The 20,631-nt window shown below is 32.0% G+C and overlaps 2 pseudogenes across 2 annotated transcripts; both read right to left on the bottom strand.

Moving 5' to 3' along the window:
- Positions 1-544: 544 nt before the first annotated feature.
- Positions 545-9,994, bottom strand: LOC111313169 (LRR receptor-like serine/threonine-protein kinase EFR; annotated as a pseudogene). The gene is made up of 5 exons (XR_016332387.1): positions 9,983-9,994; positions 9,733-9,913; positions 1,550-4,315; positions 967-1,395; positions 545-788 (listed from the first exon to the last, which is right to left on the bottom strand). The product of XR_016332387.1 is annotated as an LRR receptor-like serine/threonine-protein kinase EFR (transcript).
- A 1,787-nt stretch (positions 9,995-11,781) lies between these two features.
- Positions 11,782-17,192, bottom strand: LOC111313574 (WPP domain-interacting tail-anchored protein 1-like; annotated as a pseudogene). The gene is made up of 5 exons (XR_016332570.1): positions 16,995-17,192; positions 14,496-16,022; positions 13,597-13,778; positions 12,218-12,448; positions 11,782-12,068 (listed from the first exon to the last, which is right to left on the bottom strand). The product of XR_016332570.1 is annotated as a WPP domain-interacting tail-anchored protein 1-like (transcript).
- Between the last annotated feature and the right edge of the window lie 3,439 nt (positions 17,193-20,631).

Below are 20,631 nucleotides of genomic sequence, written 5' to 3'. Positions count from 1 at the left end.
AATTCAAAATGTTGTGACTAATGACTTGTGTCCAAGTTAAATGTCAACATATGGAACAAAGCAAACAATAAGGAAAGAAAGTAACAAGCATCCAACAAGAACACAAAATATTATGCGGTTCCGTTTTTGAAGCCGACCTCCATGGAGGCAGAAAACATCAAACAAAAAGAAAGAAAATAGAACATATTGTTATGAGCTTACGCTTGTGTGCTTGGTTGATGAGAAAAGATGCAAAGTTTACTTGGAGCTAAATGGGTTGGATGCCTGAAGAAAGCATGACAAATCTACCATCCCAGAGAGAAAAAGTATTGAATTCCTTCATCATGGGGGCCTTTGACGCCTCCCATCAACCAAAATCCATGATGTTTATCACAAAACTTTAATTTGAAAAACTCCTGATACATCACAAACTATTGATTCAAAAAATTCCTGATATACCACAGAGGTTCTGCAATAATTAACTAGCTCAAAATACGAGTAAAGAAGGAATTGATAGAATAGCTCAAAATGAAAATGAGGAAGAGAATCAGAGATATGATCAATAAGAGTACAATTGTTTATAGGCTTCAATATTATACTTTTGACAAAAGAGAAACATATTGCTTACTCATTGGAACTTAAAATCTTCACTTCTTTATTTTTCTTTCTAGGGAAGACGACTGCTTGCAGCAGAAGTTGGGGATTCTACAAATATAACAGTAACTTATGCTCTTGAATCTGGCAGCCATTCAATTTCCGAATGAAGTCAGGAACTGGCATCTTTTATTTAAGCCATCAACGTTTAGAACCTGGAACAGAAGGAAATAAGTAAATCTCTAAACCGGAAAATTACTTTGACAAATGATCCAAGCAAAATTGCACTTAACATCACATCAGCATTGAATACTTTGCAAATGATGTAAAATTTACACTTGTTTTTTGCTCCAGACTATAAATTCTTGTAACTTCGAGATAGGACATGAATACCTGTTGATTAAACTGTATTTTAAGTTAGCCTTAACTGATGTAGTTGAGTTGGAAAAGGCTTGTTTCTGATAGCACAAAGCTCAGCAGCAATATCACTCATGTTCATTCGCTTGGTGGGTGATTCAGTAGAACAAGTGACTCCTATTTCAAATATTGAAGTCAAACTCTGAAGGAGTATGTTTTGTCTCTGGCTACTCTCGTTGGAATTAAACTTTGCAATTGTTTCTCCAGCGACTCGTTCCTGAAGAAGAATGGGATCAGTAATCTCAACTACTCGTTCTGGCAAAGCATCCTTGACAAGGTTGTGAAGGTTCAAACCATCTTTAAACACTTCGTCAGTAGGCCTCTGTCCGGTAAACATCTCCAGCAAAACTATACCAAAGCTGTAAACATCACCATGTATTGACACTTCACTTCCCAAGCCATATTCTGCCAATCATTAATCAAAAATATCAATAATTGGAGGGGACATATATATATATATATGGCTACTTGGAATTAATTTTGTAGCTTTTCAGTTTCAAATAAGAAAAAGAGTTTTAAGGAATGACAATAGAGAAGGTAGGAATCAATAAAAATGTACCTGGTGGAGCATAACCAATAGTTCCTAATCGAAGGGTGCTTGACTGGCTTGTTGGGTGATTTTGCATATCTACTGAAATGAATTTTGCTAATCCAAAGTCACCTACATGACCAATCATTTCACCATCCAGTAAAATATTGCTCGGTTTGAGGTCACAATGAACAATTGGTGTTTCACAATGATGGTGGAGATAATCCATTGCACAAGCAACGTCAACAGCTACATTCAATCTCTGATGAAAATTCAAACTTTTTGTTGGCTCCTGTGCGTCATTCAGATCAATAGAGGGATGCAACCAATCCTCTAGGCTCCCATTAACCATGAACTCATAAACCAGAGCCTTAAAATCATTGCCATGATAATCAACACTTGAACATGCTGTTAATACCTTGACAAGATTGCGATGTCTAATGTTCCTCAAAGTCTCGCATTCGGCCATGAAACTTCTAGAAGCTCCGGGATTGAAAAGATTAAGCACTTTGACAGCAAAAACAATTCCGTTCTCTTCAAGAATTCCTTTATATACAGAACCAAAGCTACCTACACCCACCAAATTTTCTGCGGAGAATCCATCAGTAGCCTTAAGGATGCTTTTGTTAGATAATTTTAAAAGTGAATGTTCGGCCAAAGTTGATGCAGGCTGCGTTCTTTTCTTTCTAAACCAAAAAATAAGAAGAAAAGACAATACCAAAATTATTCCTAGAACCCCACATATAATAGAAATTATTAATTTGTACGAACTGCTTGAAGAACTTTTGAAGTTGCATCGTGGCAAGTGGAACTCAGGTGTGCCTCCACAAAGCTTAATGTTTCCCTCCACCGATGTAGCATTTGCATTCTTAAATATTCCATCAGTTGGTACCAAACCATCGAAATCATTGTAAGAAAGATTCAAATATTGCAATGACTTAAAATTCAGAAAAAATTCAGGAATTTTCCCAGAGAGATTGTTGTGGGAAATGTCCAAAACTGCAAGACCTCTCAAAGAACTCAAAGATGAAGGAATATGGGCCATGGAAGAAATTGCCACTCATTAATAGTGTCTCTAATCTTATACAGCTACCGAGACTGCTTGGAAGCACACCTAATAACCTGTTTTGAGAAACAGACAATTTACCTAAATTTTGTAACTTTCCTACTTGGATAGGAAGCACCCCAGTTAAGTGGTTTGAAGATAAGTCTAGGGACATAGACAAGGATGAGAGTCAGACAACTTCTCGGGGTACAGAACCACTGAGGTTATTACGTGAAAGATCCAATACAACCAGATTTTCACACTTCCCAAGACTTGATGGAATGGTACCTTGAAGATTGTTGTGACTTAGATCGAGCAGGTTCAACATTTTTAAATTTCCAACAGAAGGGGGAATGGTGCCGGAGAGAAATTATCATGCAGATCAAATTCCTTTAGATTCTGAAGCCTCCCAATGGAAGAAGAAATGGAACCCGATAGGCGATTGAGATCTACTAGAAGCATCTCTAAGCCGATGAGATTTCCAATCGCAGCCGGAATATTTCCTGATATGTAATTGCCTTCAGACCTAAATAGTGCAAGATTAGTTGACCAATTCCTTATGCACTCTGGTAACAACCCCCCAAAGTTGTTTCCGCTCATATCCAATACATAAAGGCCGGTAGCGTTGGTCAAAGAGCAAAGAAAATTCAAGTCATTTGCTCCCCGACTCCCGAGAAGGTTGTTAGTTATGACAAATGAGTCAAGCTTATTCAACTTTTCGAAAGAGGGCAAATTCCCGGTAAATTTGTTTGATGCAGCTTGAAAGCTTGTGAGATTTGAGGTATTTGATATTGAATGAGGCAAAGTCCCAGTGAGTTGGTTTTCAGTAATGTCAAGGTATTCAAGATGTGGCATAATGATTCCTAAATCTGAGGGAAGAGAACCTTGAATCTGGTTTGAGCTAAATTCAAGCACTCTAATTTTGGAGAGGTTGAAAATCGAGGAAGGAAATATACCAGAAATTCTATTTAAGCAAACACTAAAAATTTCAAGATTTGTCAGCTGGCCAAGAGCTTCGGGAATAACCCCACTCAATCCATTTTGACAGACGGAAATTTTTGCCAAAGATGATAAGTTCCCTAATGAATGTGGGATACTCCCTCTTAAATTGTTATGGTACAAACCTAGAAGTTGCAGGTTTGACAATTGGCCGAGCACACTAGGAATTTCTCCAACTAACTGGTTTTCTCCAATGTTAAAGATTCTAAGTTCGGAACAACCGGATATGTTGGAAGGAATTTCACCACCAAATGAGTTGTTGTTTAGAGTCAATATTCGCAATCTACGTAAACCACCAATTTCCCGAGGGATTTCATGACTAAAGCTGTTGTTTTAAAGATCTAACACCCTAAGGAAGCTCAAATTACCAATATATGGTGAAATAGATCCCATGAGATTTAGGGATCTTAACTCCAACTTGGTGACTCGCTGATGTCGGTGGCCGCATGTAACACCAGGCCATTGGCAAAAATGGAAAGTGTTGTTCCACAAGAGCATGAACCTGAGCGGATCACTGGTTATCCTGTCCTTGAACTCGAGCAACGCTTGTTGATCCGTGCCATTTCCTTTAGCTTCGAAGGTTGCTACACCAAGTACCTCAGTACCCTGCAGGTTAAAGCATGAGAGGAGAATAACAGCAAAGAAGACAGGAAAAAGAAACGAGGACACTTCCAAATGCAAGCCTGACAGCTCGATCGAGACAACAGACTCGAGGTAGTTTTCGTATTTGGTGCTTGGTTCGCCAAGAAGAACTAATTAAGAGTGTAGGGGAGCTTTGGAACTCTGAGTTTTTCCAGCCAAGTCGCCCTTTTCCCCACGAAATTAGTGATTTCTAATGAACAGTGAGACTTTGTTAGTCAACTAGTCTAGTATTGTCCAATGTTTTGTATTACTTACAGAAAATAACAAAGGAAAAAAATATGGCCTCAAGAAAGTCATCAATCAAACAGAAATAGAATTAAGGGCAGCCTAGAGTCACATTCAAGTATTTAATAGGATCTATCATTCATAGTTGCCCGATTCGACCAATTTGCAGGTTTGACAACTGGCCAAGCAGGTCTGAAATTTCTGCAACTGATAAACTTACAAGTTACCAATAGTCAAGCTTGCAATCTATGCGAACGTCCAAGTTGTGGAGAGATTCCTGATTCTGACAGAAGCTATTATTCAAAGATTTAACGCCTTTGGAAAGCTCAAATTTCCAATATATGGTGATATAGATCCCACAAGTTTCAGGGATTGCGTGTCCAAAATGGTGAACTCAAGCAATTCTGGTTGATCCACGTCATTTCAGCCGAGTATATATGAAGGTGGCTAATCAAGCAAGTTAAATCTTTATAGGCCCTTGAACTCATCGGAGAAGTATCCAAAGTTTGATTTATATACGTACAAATCGACATCCTGTGAGTCCTAATAAATGCTTGACTTTGTAAGTCAAGTGGCCACACACTTAGAAACAGTCTAAAATTAGGGAACGATTATACATTGCCCCAGAACACGGCCAACTTATCTTTGCACCACTTGGGCTGGTTGCACTACTTGACAGAAGCTATAGGACTGGAGTGGGCTCCTTGATCGGAAATTTCCTGTTGCCTTGTTTCTAGCTCTATGAAAACACCCTCGACTACCTCAAATACCTCGTGAATAGATTTTTCACCATCAGCCTAATCGGACAAAAGAAAATGAGTGAAACAGAATCAGCTATAGTGGCATAAAGACTTCCCAGAAATGTTACCTTTCGGACCATTGTTCTATTTCGAAGATAAATGAGACTGACCAAAAATAGGGAAAAATCGAAGAGAAATGAGACTGTATCGAAAAAAAATAAAAAGAAAAATTAATGAATCAAGTCTATAATCAAATAGCTATTTCGTATGCCTAAATTTTTAAATTTGAATACCACAAACTAAAAGCTCTCAAATACACACCCTAAATCACAGCATCAAAATTCAAAAGAACCAAATTTGAAGCCCTTACAAGAAAATTTGGAACCCCTAAATCAAAAACTAATCCCAAAATGTATAAGACTTTCAAATATCTTACGTTGTTGTTATGAATACAAACAAAACGTTGATACAATTGTTGTTTTACTCAATGTAAAGCCCATGTTCCTTTAATCCCGAACCAGCTATTTTGAAGACAAATTGGCTTAGGAAATTTTGCTCCTTAATCTGAACCAACAAGAGTAAGAATTGGTTTTTGGATTTTTTTTTTCATAACTTTGAAAAGAAAGATTTAATTTTAATCAGACGAGAGAAAGAGATAGGTTGATTTGTGGTAAGAGGGTTGGATAGAATTCAGATGCTTGGCATTTATTCTCGACATGTACGGTAAATGTGTAGCTTTGGCTGAACCATGCCGTGTTTTGTAATTTGCATGAAATGCAGAGAAGGGATGCTATTTCTTGAAAGGGATAATATCTTGTTTGGTCCTTGAATTTTTTTTTTTATGTAATATTTAAATAAAAAAATTTAATTTGATATTTAAATTATATTTTCGTTTATTAAATGGTTCAAACATTGAATATCGCTAAAAATTCCATTGATATAGTATGAATATTTAATAAGATATTAATGCATGGTACTACGTTAACATAAAAAGAAATTTTCAAAAAAAATTAAAAAGAAAATTTCTAAAAAAATTTTTTTAATTTTAAAATTATAAAATTTCAAAAAATTTTAAAATTTTCAAAAAAAAACTTCAAAAATTTTCTATAAATGTTAGAATTGTAGAATTGTTGTGTTCCTTGATTGTGTTTCTTCTGAAGGTGGTCTAACTATGGACTTTGACTGGAGATTCAATTTGTATACCGAACTCAATCTTTGTTCGGGATTGCTTTGGGCTAGTGTTGCGGCCTCAATAACTTCCCTATTTGATTCCTTTTGTGTGCTTCCAAGGCTTTGCCAAAAATTTTTGTCTTTCAATGGTTTCTATTTGATCTTGATTTGCTATTGTCTGACCTACTTATGTATCTCAATTTGCTAATCAATATTTAATTGAGACTTAATTGTTGCGCCAAATTACTTTTCGAATTTTTTAGAATTTTTTGAATTTTTTTATAATTTTTAAAATCTTTTTAGAATTTTTCAAAACTTTTTAAAATATTAAAAAATTTTCAAAAATTTTTTTAAAAAAATTTTTTATACTGACGTGATATTGATGATGTGATGCTAATTGAATTTTTTAATGCTAATTGCACAAAAGATCATTGAAAGTCATGCAACAAATCTCATTTTCAAAATGCAGGTAATACTTAACAAAAAAATAGTTGATCATGGTCTTGACCTATTGGACTTCATCCCCAATATCCTTTTCTTCATCTTTTCCAAATTCCCTACACAGCCAAGCTATTTAAAGAAGCTTTGGTGCTCTTTTGATACTTATGCTAACTCTACACCATTGTCATTGAGTTTAACGCTTTTGAAGTCACCTTTGCCACTGTGGTATTAACTAACACTGATTATCTGCATGAAGAAGATATTATACTTGAAAAATTCTTGAGATGGTTCAACACATTGCACAAATGGTTCAATCTCACCAAACACATTCCACAGCACTACCATGTTATCTTCATGTTTCATTGGCCCTGTGAGATTTATGATGGTTTTGCCATTTTCTAAGAACGCTCAGACATTTATGTATGCAATCCGTACTCCCTATACAAATCGATCTTCTTATATACATATCAGTATAAGCTTCTGATGAAAAGACTCTACAAAATCAATCAAATCCAAATCCCTGCAAAACTCCTTCTTTAAAAAAGGAACCACAGTGGTGGTACCCTCTAGAGTACATATAAGAACTACACAGTCACCCTGACAAATGGACTCTTGAACCTCCTTTCAACAACTAGTGGAGTGACCTATCTCGAAGACTTGTAAACTTTGATTTTCATAATCCAGCAAAATTAGCCCAACTTTCAACAAATCTTTATTGGCAAAATTCAAAAAATATTACAAGAATAAAAGAAAGATTTGAAAACAAAATGTATAGCCAACTGTTCCAAAACTGTGACAAAGATCTTACAGACTTTGATAAAAAACTATTTCAATGTGCAGACAATTGTTTATCCATCCAATATCTTGAATATTTTCTAGAATGATCCCATCAAAAATTCAGTTATAGTGCTGAAGCAAGAAAGATTCCCTGTTCTAGTCCAATTATGTTTAATTATGTGTGATGATTTTAAAAGATGCTTTCCAAACTCCTCAAAAGACTCCAAGATAAGATAATGGCACATCAAGCTTTGCTTTTATAAACATCAACTTTGATGTCACTTTCATGTTTACTTTAAGTCGTTATCGAGTCAAGTTTACTTTTTTAAAACTACAAAGTAAAAAAAATCTTATCTTTACTTTATTAAAGTTGCTTTAAGTCAAGTTAGTTACTTTAGTTTGTCATGGACCCAATGTCATTATTAAGGCCCCATTAGGTTACTATTTGTTTACTTTTCTCTTGTATAAATTTGTAGCTCCTTCTCCTAGAAAGAACAAGTTGAGAAGTCATAACATCTCCAAGCAGTTCTCTTTTGTAAGAAATCCTTTCTTATAAAATATGTTTGACTAAAACATTTCCTCTATTTTGGTCATTCTTTTCTCCTTCTTCAATAGTTAAGTTTAGAAACAGAAATAGTTTTTCTATATCGTAGTTTACAATGATACAAGTTAAGCATGCTTTGCAGTTGCCATTGTATTATGGATTTTCTATATTAAAAAGCCTTGTAGAATTGTCAAACAGACAATTGATCCACTCTCAGCCAAAAAAAAGTTAATGTACCAAGATCTTACTAAAATAGGCTACCATAATGAAAGATATATCTCCATAAAAGTTAGGCCACCAGTTCAACGTCATGCCAAAAGAGTGCTTAGTCTTAATCATCGACTAGAATACCTTGATTATATATTTGAACTATGGATTGTTTATGTTTGATATTATTTTGATGTAGGCAATCGATCCCTACGCTTGTAGTTGGGACTAAACATAAAGTAACTGACTTGACTTAAAACAATTTTAATAAAGTAATTTTAATAAAATAAATGTAAGATTCCTTTCGTTTTATCAAAGTGGCTTTAAAAAAGTAAACTTGACTTAATAACAACTTAAAATAGACATAAAAGTGACACCAAAGTTGATGTTGACAAAAGCAAAGCTTCACGTGCCATCATCTTGTCTTGAAATCTTTGGAGGAGTTTAGAAAGCATCTTTTGAAATCATTACACGTAATTAAACATAATTAAATAGGAATAAGGAATCTTTCTTGCTTCAGACCACCATTAATTTCTGACAAGATCAACATCATCTTTTACAACAGTGTGTGTGTTCTGAGGAGAGATTTAGATAAGAGTTATCTGCATCAGGGATGAAACTATAACTCATATTTTCTAACCTTTGATCTGAGTCAAAATCTTCATAAAGGTCTTATGAGTCTTATCATTCCATTTCTATGATAACATCAAGAGGTTTCCAACAAGGGTTCCATTCTACTGGTCCAACATTATCAAGTTGACTGTCCTGGTTATATCATACACACCGAAGGCAAAGTTGGTTTGTTTCTGGTTTTTGATGAGCTTGGATTTTGCAGGGTTTGGGAAGTGATTATGACTTTTTGTTTTTTTTAAGATAAATGACATAATAGCTAAACTTTCGTAGGATTCACCAAAGATATTAACTTCAGGGTCTTATTCTTCATCGGCATAGTTGCCGGATTTGACCAAATTGCAGATTTGACAACTGAGCAAGCACGTCTGAAATTTCTCCAACTAATAAGCTTACAAGTTACAAATAGTCGAGCTTGCAATCTATGCGAACGTCCAAGTTGTGGAGAGATTCCTGATTCTGACAGAAGCTATTATTCAAAGATTTAACACCTTTGGAAAGCTCAAATTTCCAATATATGGTGATATAGATCCCACAAGTTTCAGGGATTGCGTGTCCAAAAAGGTGAACTCAAGCAATTCTGGTTGATCCACGTCATTTCAGCCGAGTATATATGAAGGTGGCTAATCAAGCAAGTTAAATCTTTATAGGCCCTTAAACTCATCGGAGAAGTATCCAAAGTCTGATTTATATACGTACAAATCGACTTCCTGTGAGTCCTAATAAATGCTTGACTTTGTAAGTCAAGTGGCCACACACTTAGAAGCAGTCTAAAATTAGGGAACGATTATACATTGCCCCCAGAACACGGCCAACTTATCTTTGCACCACTTGGGCTGGTTGCACTCCTTGACAGAAGCTATAGGACTGGAGTGGGCTCCTTGATTGGAAATTTCCTGTTGCCTTGTTTCTAACTCTATGAAAACACCCTCGACTACCTCAATTACCTCGTGAATAGATTTTTCACCATCAGCCTAATCGGACAAAAGAGAACGAGTGGAACAGAATCAGCTATAGTAGCATAAAGACTTAAGAAATGTTACCTTTCGGACCATTGTTCTATTTCGAAGATAAATGAGACTGACCAAAAATAGGGAAAAATCGAAGAGAAATGAGACTGTATCGAAAAAAAATAAAAAGAAAAATTAATGAATCAGGTCTATAATCAAATAGCTATTTCGCATGCCTAAATTTTTAAATTTGAATACCATAAACTAAAACCTCTCAAATACAAACCCTAAATCACAGCATCAAAATTCAAAAGAACCAAATTTGAAGCCCTTACAAGAAAATTTGGAACCCCTAAATCAAAAACTATTCCCAAAATGTATAAGACTTTCAAGTATCTTACGTTGTTGTTAGGAATACAAACAAAACGTTGATACAATTGTTGTTTTACTCAATGTAAAACCCATGTTCCTTTAATCCCCAACAAGAAGTATTTTGAAGACAAATTGGCTTAGGAAATTTCGCTCTTTAATCTGAACCAACAAGAGTAAAAATTGGTTTATAATTTTTTTTCATAACTTTGAAAAGAAAGATTGAATTTTAATCAGACAAGAGAGAAAGAGAGAGGTTGAATTGTGATGAGAGCGTTGGATAGAATTCACATGCTTGGCATTTATTCTCGACATGTACGGTACATGTATAGCTTTGGCTAAACCATGTCGTGTACTGTATGAAATGGAGAGAAGGGACGCTTTTTCTTGGAACGCAAACAGAATGGAAATGAAGAGGAAACACTCTCATTTTGTTTCCATACTGCATTCTGGAATGGACCTAATGAGTTCACGTATGGCAGTGCCTTAAAAGCTTGTGCTGGTGGCCAAGCCTTGAATTATAGCATAGAGATCCATAAATAGAATCATCAAATCTGGAATGGGATTGCATTCATTTGTTTGAATTGTGCTTCTTGTTATGTATTTCAGGAGTGGAATGATGGAAGAAGCAGAAAAGATCCATGACACAATAGAGCAACAGACCGTGGTTTGTTGGAATGCAATAATTTCTGGATTTTCACTTCAAAAAGATAGTGAAGAAACTGATCAGAATTTTTTTTCTCAAATGTTGGAGATGGGTGTAAAGCCAGATCACTTCACGCATGCAACAATTCTTGATACCTGTGCTAATTTGGCTACTGTTGGACTTGGTTAGCAAATTCATGCTCAAATTATCGAGCTAGAATTGCATTCAGATGAGCACATATGCGGCTCCCATGCCGGTGGTATGTAGTCAAAATGTGTAAAAAATTAATGCATGATTCCAAGCTAATGTTTGAGAAAGCAACTAATCGGCATTTTGTAGCATGGAATGCCATGATTTGTTGCCTAACATGGTCTCGGAGAAGAGGCCCTTTCTAAATTTTTGAGGATATGATAGTTGAGAATGCAACGCCAAACCATTTGTTTTCAGTCCTTCGAACACGTGTTTTATGGTAAACCATGTACCACAATAAGGATACAAGTAGATTTATTGCAGATCACAAGAAAGAGGATAAGTTGGAACGTTTACATTTTATGACACAGTTGCACTGTTAATGAAAATTTTGGTCACAAATTACACAGCTCAATCCTTCACCTGCCTGCAAATACATAGCAGTGCTGGAAGATCTACTATTGCAAGAACAATAAGGCAATGCAAGCCACCAAAATGCATACTTCAAATTCACACCACATGCCTACTTCAAAGGCACTATTTGTTATTTCCTTCTTTATATTTTCCATATTTCAAACCAAACACAAAGAAAAACAACTTTCGTTCCTCAATTTCATCTTCCTTTGCTCACCGTTTTTGCTCCCTACTATGATCCTTCCTTCCTACCAAACATAGTGCAAAGTTCAAGTTTTGCTAAAAGAAACATCTGAAAATATATTGACCATTACTGAGTATAAAACTTTAGCTAAAGAATAATCCTTAAATCTACATATGGGCACATCATTGCAATTAAACCTACAACATCAGAGCAACCGTCTTGGAACTCAACAGAGCTGGTTGCCTATGTTTTTATACTACAAGTCAGAAATGCATTTTGTAGAAAAGTAATGAAAAACCACTCTTCAACTGCAGCAAAAATTCCTATGCGTTCAAAGGTTTTCATGGTATTAGCTTCCCCGACTATCACCTCATATTCTGCAAAAAAAAAAACAAAATCCAAGGAAAATTTTAGTGCAAAAGATTGCATACACTAAAGGTTTGAGGCTTCATACCATTTTAGGTAGGTAGAAATCAAATTCTTAATTTCCAACAGATTCACTACAGGAGAGAAGATGAGTACAAACCTTGTCAAGATTAGATGACAGAAAGGACGAATGCACATTTCATCAATAAAATGAGCATTCCTGCCTCTGGAAATAATAAGCTGCAGCTGAAATTAACAAGATCACCAATGCCAAGGAAAAATGCTCGAAGGTAAGCAATCTTGCATCTATTCTCCTCACAGTCTCATTCTCAGAAGTGGCATTTGCAGGTCTCACTTCAGACTTGCCAACAGATTCATTAGTCTTGTCCACCTGGAAATAGTATGTCATACCAATAACATTTAGAACAATGTTTAATTTCCTTCAATTTTGAAAAAAAAAAAAAAATCTACGCAAAACATGGTGAAAAGAAAAAAAATTGGGTTGTTGGAGGGCGACCGCCTAAGGATTTTAGACATACCTAGCTAAGAAAATAGGACTTTATCAAATTTTAGGAGGGCTTTACATTAAGGGTTTACATAAATCATAAAATTTGTGATTTAAAGGCTATAGTCAATCAATTTTTGGATTGTTGAGAATCAAATATAGACTTGAGAATTTTCCCTCTTGTTCTTGTGCTCTTTCTTCTCCTTTACTCTCTTTTTCTATTTTCTGTTCTTTCTTCTTCTTTACTCTCTTTTTCTATTTCCTATCTCACGTGCTGCTGGTGCAATTTAAGTGATCATCTATCCTTCTCAGCCAGAATTTTAACTCCTTCAAAAGTAACCAAATATTATCTACAAAAGATAAGATCCAAATACGGAAAGTATTAAGCAGCTATAAAATAAGCTATCAATCTATAAAAATCTCTCCAAACATTAACTACTCTTACACAGGCTATTTCTCTTTGCTCTCAAGAAATGCTAAAATTCATTTACCGTTCCTTTATTCCATCCCAAGATTAGGATACTCAAACCATCATCTCTTACATTCATTAAGGAATTTATTTCTCCACTTGCCAGCATACAATACAGTATATGCAAAACCCACTTAAACCGTAAATAAACACGGAATCTAGCAGTGTTAACCAGGACAACCAATTCCTTGGCAAAGCAAACTGCAAGAATAGCAAGTTTTACTGGCAACTAGCCAATTTAACAGCAAAACTTTCAGATAGCACAGCCTTTATTCCAGTCCTCTATTAACATATCCTTCAGCTATATACAATCCTCCTAAAATCTAATTGACAGTCAAGGTTGATAGATGGCCATAAACTCAAACACCCTAACAACAGAAGACATATTTGAAGCGATTTATGCCCAAACTAAATATCATCAAGAAGAGTATTCTATACCATGAAGCATAAAATAGTAATTAAATTCATGGGGAAGACATGTAAAATGAAGGAAACAATTACTTCAATTACTACTAGATATGCAACTCCACTAACTAAAATGAGAAATAAATTGGCAAAAACCTACCTCAGAAGCACTGGCTGACAACTTGGTTATTTCTTCCACGCTTTCTCTTGCAAAAGCAATACAGGAATCTTGCTTCAAAAACAAAATTTCCTTGACATTTCCTCTATTCTCACAGCTCCGAACTTGTCTTTTTGCTTCAACTTCACTACCAAATTTTTATTTTCCAGAGCTAGTCCAGATATCTGCTTAACAAGATTGATATTGCTCAGAAAGAGTGCTAAAATATTAATGGTAGTCAAAAAACCATTCTATCTTCAGCAGACATGTTCAAATCTTTACTTGGAACAAGAAGTTAAATGTGATTAAAAAAACTCTTAAACTGCAATTATTATAAACCTTAAAATCAAGTTGACAGCATTTAAGCCTATGCTGATTTGTCATAGTGCAATTACCGGACTATAAAATTTGCATCCTAGATCACTCAAAAGGGAATGCATATTGGGGAAATGCTTATTCGTATTTCAGTTCCACAAAACATTAAATGGTTTTCAAGAACTTTTAATTCAGTTTTGAAACAACTTCTTCCACATGCTATAACACCATATTGGCTAATTGACAAGGTTTTCATGAAGGTTAGAGAGGGTTCGTGTAGAATAACTAAAAAAATTATTTGAGTCTTTATTGTGCTCATTAAGGTGAACCAATTAAGATTATCACCGATACTTCTAGACAAAGGAATGATTCATTTTCAATCTTAATATAAGCCCATGCCATATTGCTGTTCATTCAGACTTTCACCTTGTTTTTTATTACATAATATAAGACCTTAAAAAAGAGATGGTAACACAGCATACAAGTGATCAAGAGAAAGGCAAACAGGAGGGGGGGAGCATGTGTCAGTTACAAATCCACATTTGAAATGAAAACTGAATAATAAGTTGGAGTAAAAGCAAGCATACCTGCTGGTGAAGGCGCTCTCTTTCCATGCCAAGTTGCATGAGCAAATTTGCTATTAGTTTGGTATGGATGCCTATGTCCCTTGCAGTTGCCATTTTCATTTCCTCAGCTCGATTTAAAGATGCCTCCAAGAAACCCAGTCTACTCCTCAAGAAGCTCAGTTCTTCTCCTAGCTCTGCATTAGTTTCAGAGAATATGATACACTTATCTTCTGCACTATCAGCTTGATTTTCAGCTTTTGAAGCCTTCAATTTTAGACCCTCAATTAAATTTTCCATATCTCCAATTGTAGAATATAACATATTTTGCTTCTCCTGACTAGCTTTGGCGTAAGCCACAGCATTCAATAAACGGATCGCAGATTCCTTCAATTGCTTCTCAAGTGCTTCCAACTTTTCAGAAGTTACAAGACCTTTAAGAAGACCCAGCTCTTCATTAAGTTCCATGTTAGCCTGATCTAATAATTTGCATTTGGATTCAGCATTATCTGCTCTATTTTCTGCTTTAGATAATTTCTCTTTCAAATCGGCAGTAACATTTTCCAATTCGTGGAGCTGTGAACATAAAGTATCATATTGTTCCTGTCTTTCAGCAACAGAGGCTTTTGCATTCAACAAGTCTAACTCAGATTCTTCAAGTTGCTTCCCTAATAAATCTGTCTTCTCACGCAAAGTGAATGCCTCAGAATCGGCAAGAATGAACTTATTTTCAGCCTCTGTTAACTTAGCTTTTAAGTTGTCTACCTGTGCTAGAAGAAAGTCATTGACTCTATTTTCACCACTTTCAAGCTTCTGCAATACACTTTCTTTGGCTTTCAACTTCTCTGTGGAATCTTCAAGCTTTGATCTTAGCTCAGTTTCTCAATGAATTGAACTATTCAAATTAAACTGAACAAGTTGAAGTTGACCCAATAGCTCCTTTGAAATCCCCATAAACACCTCCGCTGCATTCTCTGCTTCAAACAACATTTCACTAACATCCATTGCCTCTTCCTCCATGCAGAGTAACCCTTGTTCTAAAGAAAGTAACCTTGGTTTCATCTCCTCCTCAAGTTGCCTAGATTCTGCTAACTTCTTTTCCAGATCAAATACATCTAATCCATGTTATAAACTTGCCTCATGGGAACTAATAATGTCCGTTTCAAGACACTCCATAAACTTATCCAGTTCTCTAACCTCTGAATCTAAAATTCCAGATAAGAGATCAAATTCCAGAGCCTTCTCACCGGAATCAACCAGCATATAGTCTTTTTCTGACATAAAGGATTCAAAGTCAGTTTCTCTAGTTGCCACATGCATTGTAAGTATCCTTAGGTTAACCAATTTCTCAGAGGAACATGCTAAATCTAATTCTACTCTTGTTATAATCTCGCTAGCCCTTCCTAATTCTCCATTCACCTATCCAACAGATGATATCCCATCAAGTATTTCACCTCTACTTGATCCTGCCTCTGGTTCCATACTGGTGAAGTCATCACCAGAAACAACTTCGCCATGAATGGCATCAGCATCCATTTCAATGGTCAGTCACTGTTCCAATTCAAAACCAAAAATCAGTTAGTAAAACCGAGAAATTGGTTAGAACAAGTCATGAGAAAAAAACGAAACTAGATTCTGTGTCAATCATGAGTTGCCTTAATTCCATTTTAAAAGTTGACATATACATGTCTGTGTCACCTTCGATTTTCTCTCTGAAGTTTTTCATGCACGTGTGTATTTTGAAATTGTATTGCTCATGATTCTCAAACTGAACACTGGGAAAAAATTACTGAAAATCATGCAGTATCTACCTAACAAAAACAATGACAAAAAAAAAACAATCTGCTTTCTGGCTACATAGGAATTCATATCACAACAAAGATCTGAATGCCAACTCCTCTAAAAACTTATTAGATTAAATTTACTTTATTATCCACGCATTTTCAATTCCATCAATTCTCTTACACCGCAAAAAGCTAACGCGAATTGTATAAAATACTTATACAAATTTAGTGCCACAATTTACAATTTCACATAAGTTTATGACATAACAATTTATACAACACTATAGATACAAACCTCTTCATCAAGACACTCAAGTACTATTCATACACATATTTGTCAGATATAATTCTTCCCAACCAAAATTTTCATTTTAAGATTTTTTTTTTTCTTTTTACTTAATTACAACTATAAGAAACGAATAAATTAAAGTGTGATCCTCAAAAAAAAAAAGACTTTAACATGTGACAATAATTCAATTTTTTCAAGAAAATTCACTTCCTAGTCAAATAAATCAACCCAGTTCCCCTAATATTCTCTAATTATCATGATTAAACTAAAAACAACAAAAGCCAATCTCCAGATTGCCTTTAAGAACCCGACCAATAACCTAAAATACCCATCTTGCACATTCAAACAAACCTTTTAAAAATATAAGGAAAACATGTTTTTTCTATCAGTTTCTCAAGAAACCCAAGTCCCAAAAAAAAAAAAAAGCAGAGAAATGTGAAATTTTATTACCCTTTGGAACGTTGCAGGGTGTTCAGCCTTGATAAAGTTGCAGAGAGAGAACAAGAAAAAAAAAAAAAAAAGAGAAGATTTGCGATGAAACAAAATAAACAGAACTGGGATTAAGAAAAGAGATTAAACATTATAATTCCGACAATAAAGTGAGTTAATGAGTGACACATGTTAACGTTAACTTTGCTCTGCTCTTGCCGGTGCAAGATACAAGGACCGTGTTGGCCTGTGTTCGGTCACCGCAATGGAAATGTTCGGATTCGAATTGGATTCGGGTTCGGATTTATCTTTTTTTCTGAGTTAAAAAACGTTTTTTTTCTATTTATAATGAAAATAAATAAATTTGTATAGGTGATTATTATAAATTTATAGTAATATATAAAGATGTAAATTTTACTAATATCTAATGAAAATTTTGATTTTTTATCTAAACGGAGATAAATATTGCATTACAAAAATAGAGATGATTTTAAATTTTTATTAAATATAAAAATAAAATCGATAATATAACACTCATTTCATATGCATATTTTATATATATTTATATATATATATTTAGTAAATAAATTTTTTATTAAATTATATAAATTATTATTTTAAATTAATTAAAATTAACATATTTTTATTAAAAAATATGTATTAATATATATTTATAAAAAATTAACTAAATATACAACATAAAAATAAAAAGAATTAAAAACATAAATTTTTGTTTTTTTTTAGATAATGATATGAAAATTATCATATCCATAAAATACTAAAGATGAAAATAAATTTAAAATATCTATTTAGTATAAATATAATATAAAAATAGAGATAAAAAATATTCTACTCTTCTTATACCTCACCCGTTAAGATCCCTAATAATATGTTTATAAGAGGTTTTTTATAGCTAAAATAAAAAATAATTCTTACGGAAGAGAATATATTAAAATATTAGATCTTAATTATTTTTTAAACAATAGTATTTTAGACTATTTATTTTTAAAAAATCAGAAAACAATGATGGTGGAAATTTAAAAAAATAAAAGAATATTCAATTTTAGTTTTATTTCTAATACTTTTTTAGTTACTATGATTTATATTTTAAAAATAGCAATTCAAATTACCTGCTACAAATGGTTGACTTTTACCAATAATATGTCTTCACATTGTTTCAATGACTTTCCATTGTTCATTTTTTCGAAGGATTTTCCCTTAACTATTCAAATAAAAAAATAAAATGTTAAAATTTACCTGATTAAAACTTTTGCCTTAATTTTTAATAAAAATAAACCCAACTAATGCTATATTGCTAGCATCAAATGATAAAACAATACACATTTTGTTAATCATGATGCTTGAGAATGAGATAAAAAGTTATTTTGAATTCGATATTTAATTCATTTGATTTTTATCATAATTTTTAAAAAAATCAATAAATAAAAGATTTCAATCATGAAAACATATACTCGATATTACTTATTATTATCTCTTTTCTTATTTTCTCTTGTAACTAAAAAGGAAAATAATGCACGTTAAATTATTATTATTAATTTTATTTTTTATTATTGTTAAATTATTATTATTAATTTTATTTGTGTATCACTTGTATCAATTGATATATTTTAATTATGTCAAAATATAATATATCTAAAGGTAATTTTTTATGAGAAACATGCTACTAGTTAATATCAATTGTTTTTATTAGTTTCAATAAATTTTGATTGAATAATTTGTTTTGACTTAAACGTGAATTTAAAACATATTTTGTCATTTTTAATTTGTTTCTTATTATTTGATTATTTTTAATATAATAAAAATAAAACTGATAAATAAAATAGCTCTTGAAAATAGGGTTCTTCTATTTTTATGGTACTTATTTTTTTATATATTTTTTTAAATTAAAGTTTACAAATATTTCAAATTTTTTCAAAAAAGCAATTGTAATCTATCTCTAAAGTTTAAAAATGCTAAAGTTAAAATTAATTTTTTTTTCATCTTTTTGTTCTTGTCCTAATATATTTTTACATAAAAAATATTTATTTAAATATCATCAGATTAAATATTTAAAAATATCATATTAAATTAATAATATTATTTGTTATATTTTTAAACTTATTTATTTAGTTTTTAAAAATAATGTATATTTATTTTGGATATTTTTAATAGTATTACTACATACAAATCCATGTATAGTTATAAATAATTTATATTAAATTGAAAACTCTAAAATAATATATTAAAACAATTAATACACACACATGTATAGATATATATATATATATATATTATATATCATTTTTTGAAAAACGTTAAACACAAAAAAAAAAAAAAAGCGAAATTGAAACCCAATTTATTGTATAAATAGATTCAGGGAAGCCGTCTTTCTAACATCAAATAATACTTTTCTTCTGACACAACAATGAAATTCGTAATTGGAGTAACGATTTATTTTTTCAAAAGAATAAAAATATTTTCAAATAAAAATTTAATAATTATTTAATCTCTTCATTTTTTATATTTTATTATAGTCAATCAAATCTTAAATTTTTTTATTTTAAATTATTAAATTTTTAAATATTTATTTTCATTTAATTAAACCTTTAAATATCTATTTTTATTTCAATTAAATTTATGATTGTACAAAAATAAATATTGATAGTTAATCAATTTTCATTTAATAAGAGTTGAATTGATAAAAATAAATGTTTAAAGACTTAATTATATATAATATTATATTACAACAAATATAAAAACTTGATAAGATCTGCTACTTAGGTGCTTATGTAGACAGTTTCTTTGAATGACACATAAAATAATAATAATTAAATTTTATTTTTTTTATTTTTTAAAATTATAGAAAATTTTAAAATATATATAATTATCTTTTTATATATTTTTTAAAGAGTATACATATGATACATTATCGGTATATAAATTTTATGTACTGTCGATAAATCAGATGATGATACTTAATTAATTAGCAAATATTAACCTTTAAAATAAAATGTATACAAATTAAAACTTTTTAATAAATTTATTTATTGATAAAATATTATTATATGATTTATCTCGTTAATAAGTTATTATCATCTGATTTACTAACAGTGTATAAAATTTATACACTAATGGTGTATTAAGTATAAACTCTTTTATAAATATATAATTTAAATATATTTTTATCAGCAAAATCTGTAAATAATAATTAAATATTGTTATCAATAAAATCTAATTTAAATATATTATCTTTTTAAAATTTAAATGAATTTCTTAATAATCTAGACAATTTCTTTTTAAATTTAAAAATATTTTTAATATATGATATTTTAAAATAGATTTCTTAATAACCTAAATATATATCTATTCTTTTGAATCTAAAAATCCCAAAAATAGTAATATATATATTTAGATTATTTACAGATTAATTTACTTACACATATCCACTCAAATCACAAATTTTCTAATGAAATAAAAACAAGAAACACTAACTGTATAAAAAAATCAAAATTTTAAAACATTGAAGTAAATTTTTTTAAAGAGAAGAATAAATTTCAAATGTAAAATATAGTATTTTTAAAATAAATTTATTAATGATCTAGATTTACATATCCTTTTAAATATAAAAAACTAAAATGTACTCATATATTATCTTTAA

The sequence above is a fragment of the Durio zibethinus genome, chromosome 23, assembly GCF_047325235.1.
Source record: "Durio zibethinus cultivar Kanyao isolate XHJ-2024 chromosome 23, ASM4732523v1, whole genome shotgun sequence".
Classification (NCBI taxonomy): Eukaryota; Viridiplantae; Streptophyta; class Magnoliopsida; order Malvales; family Malvaceae; genus Durio; species Durio zibethinus.
The sequence above is the reverse complement of the archived record's forward strand: the minus strand, read 5'-3'. Positions and strand labels throughout refer to the sequence as shown.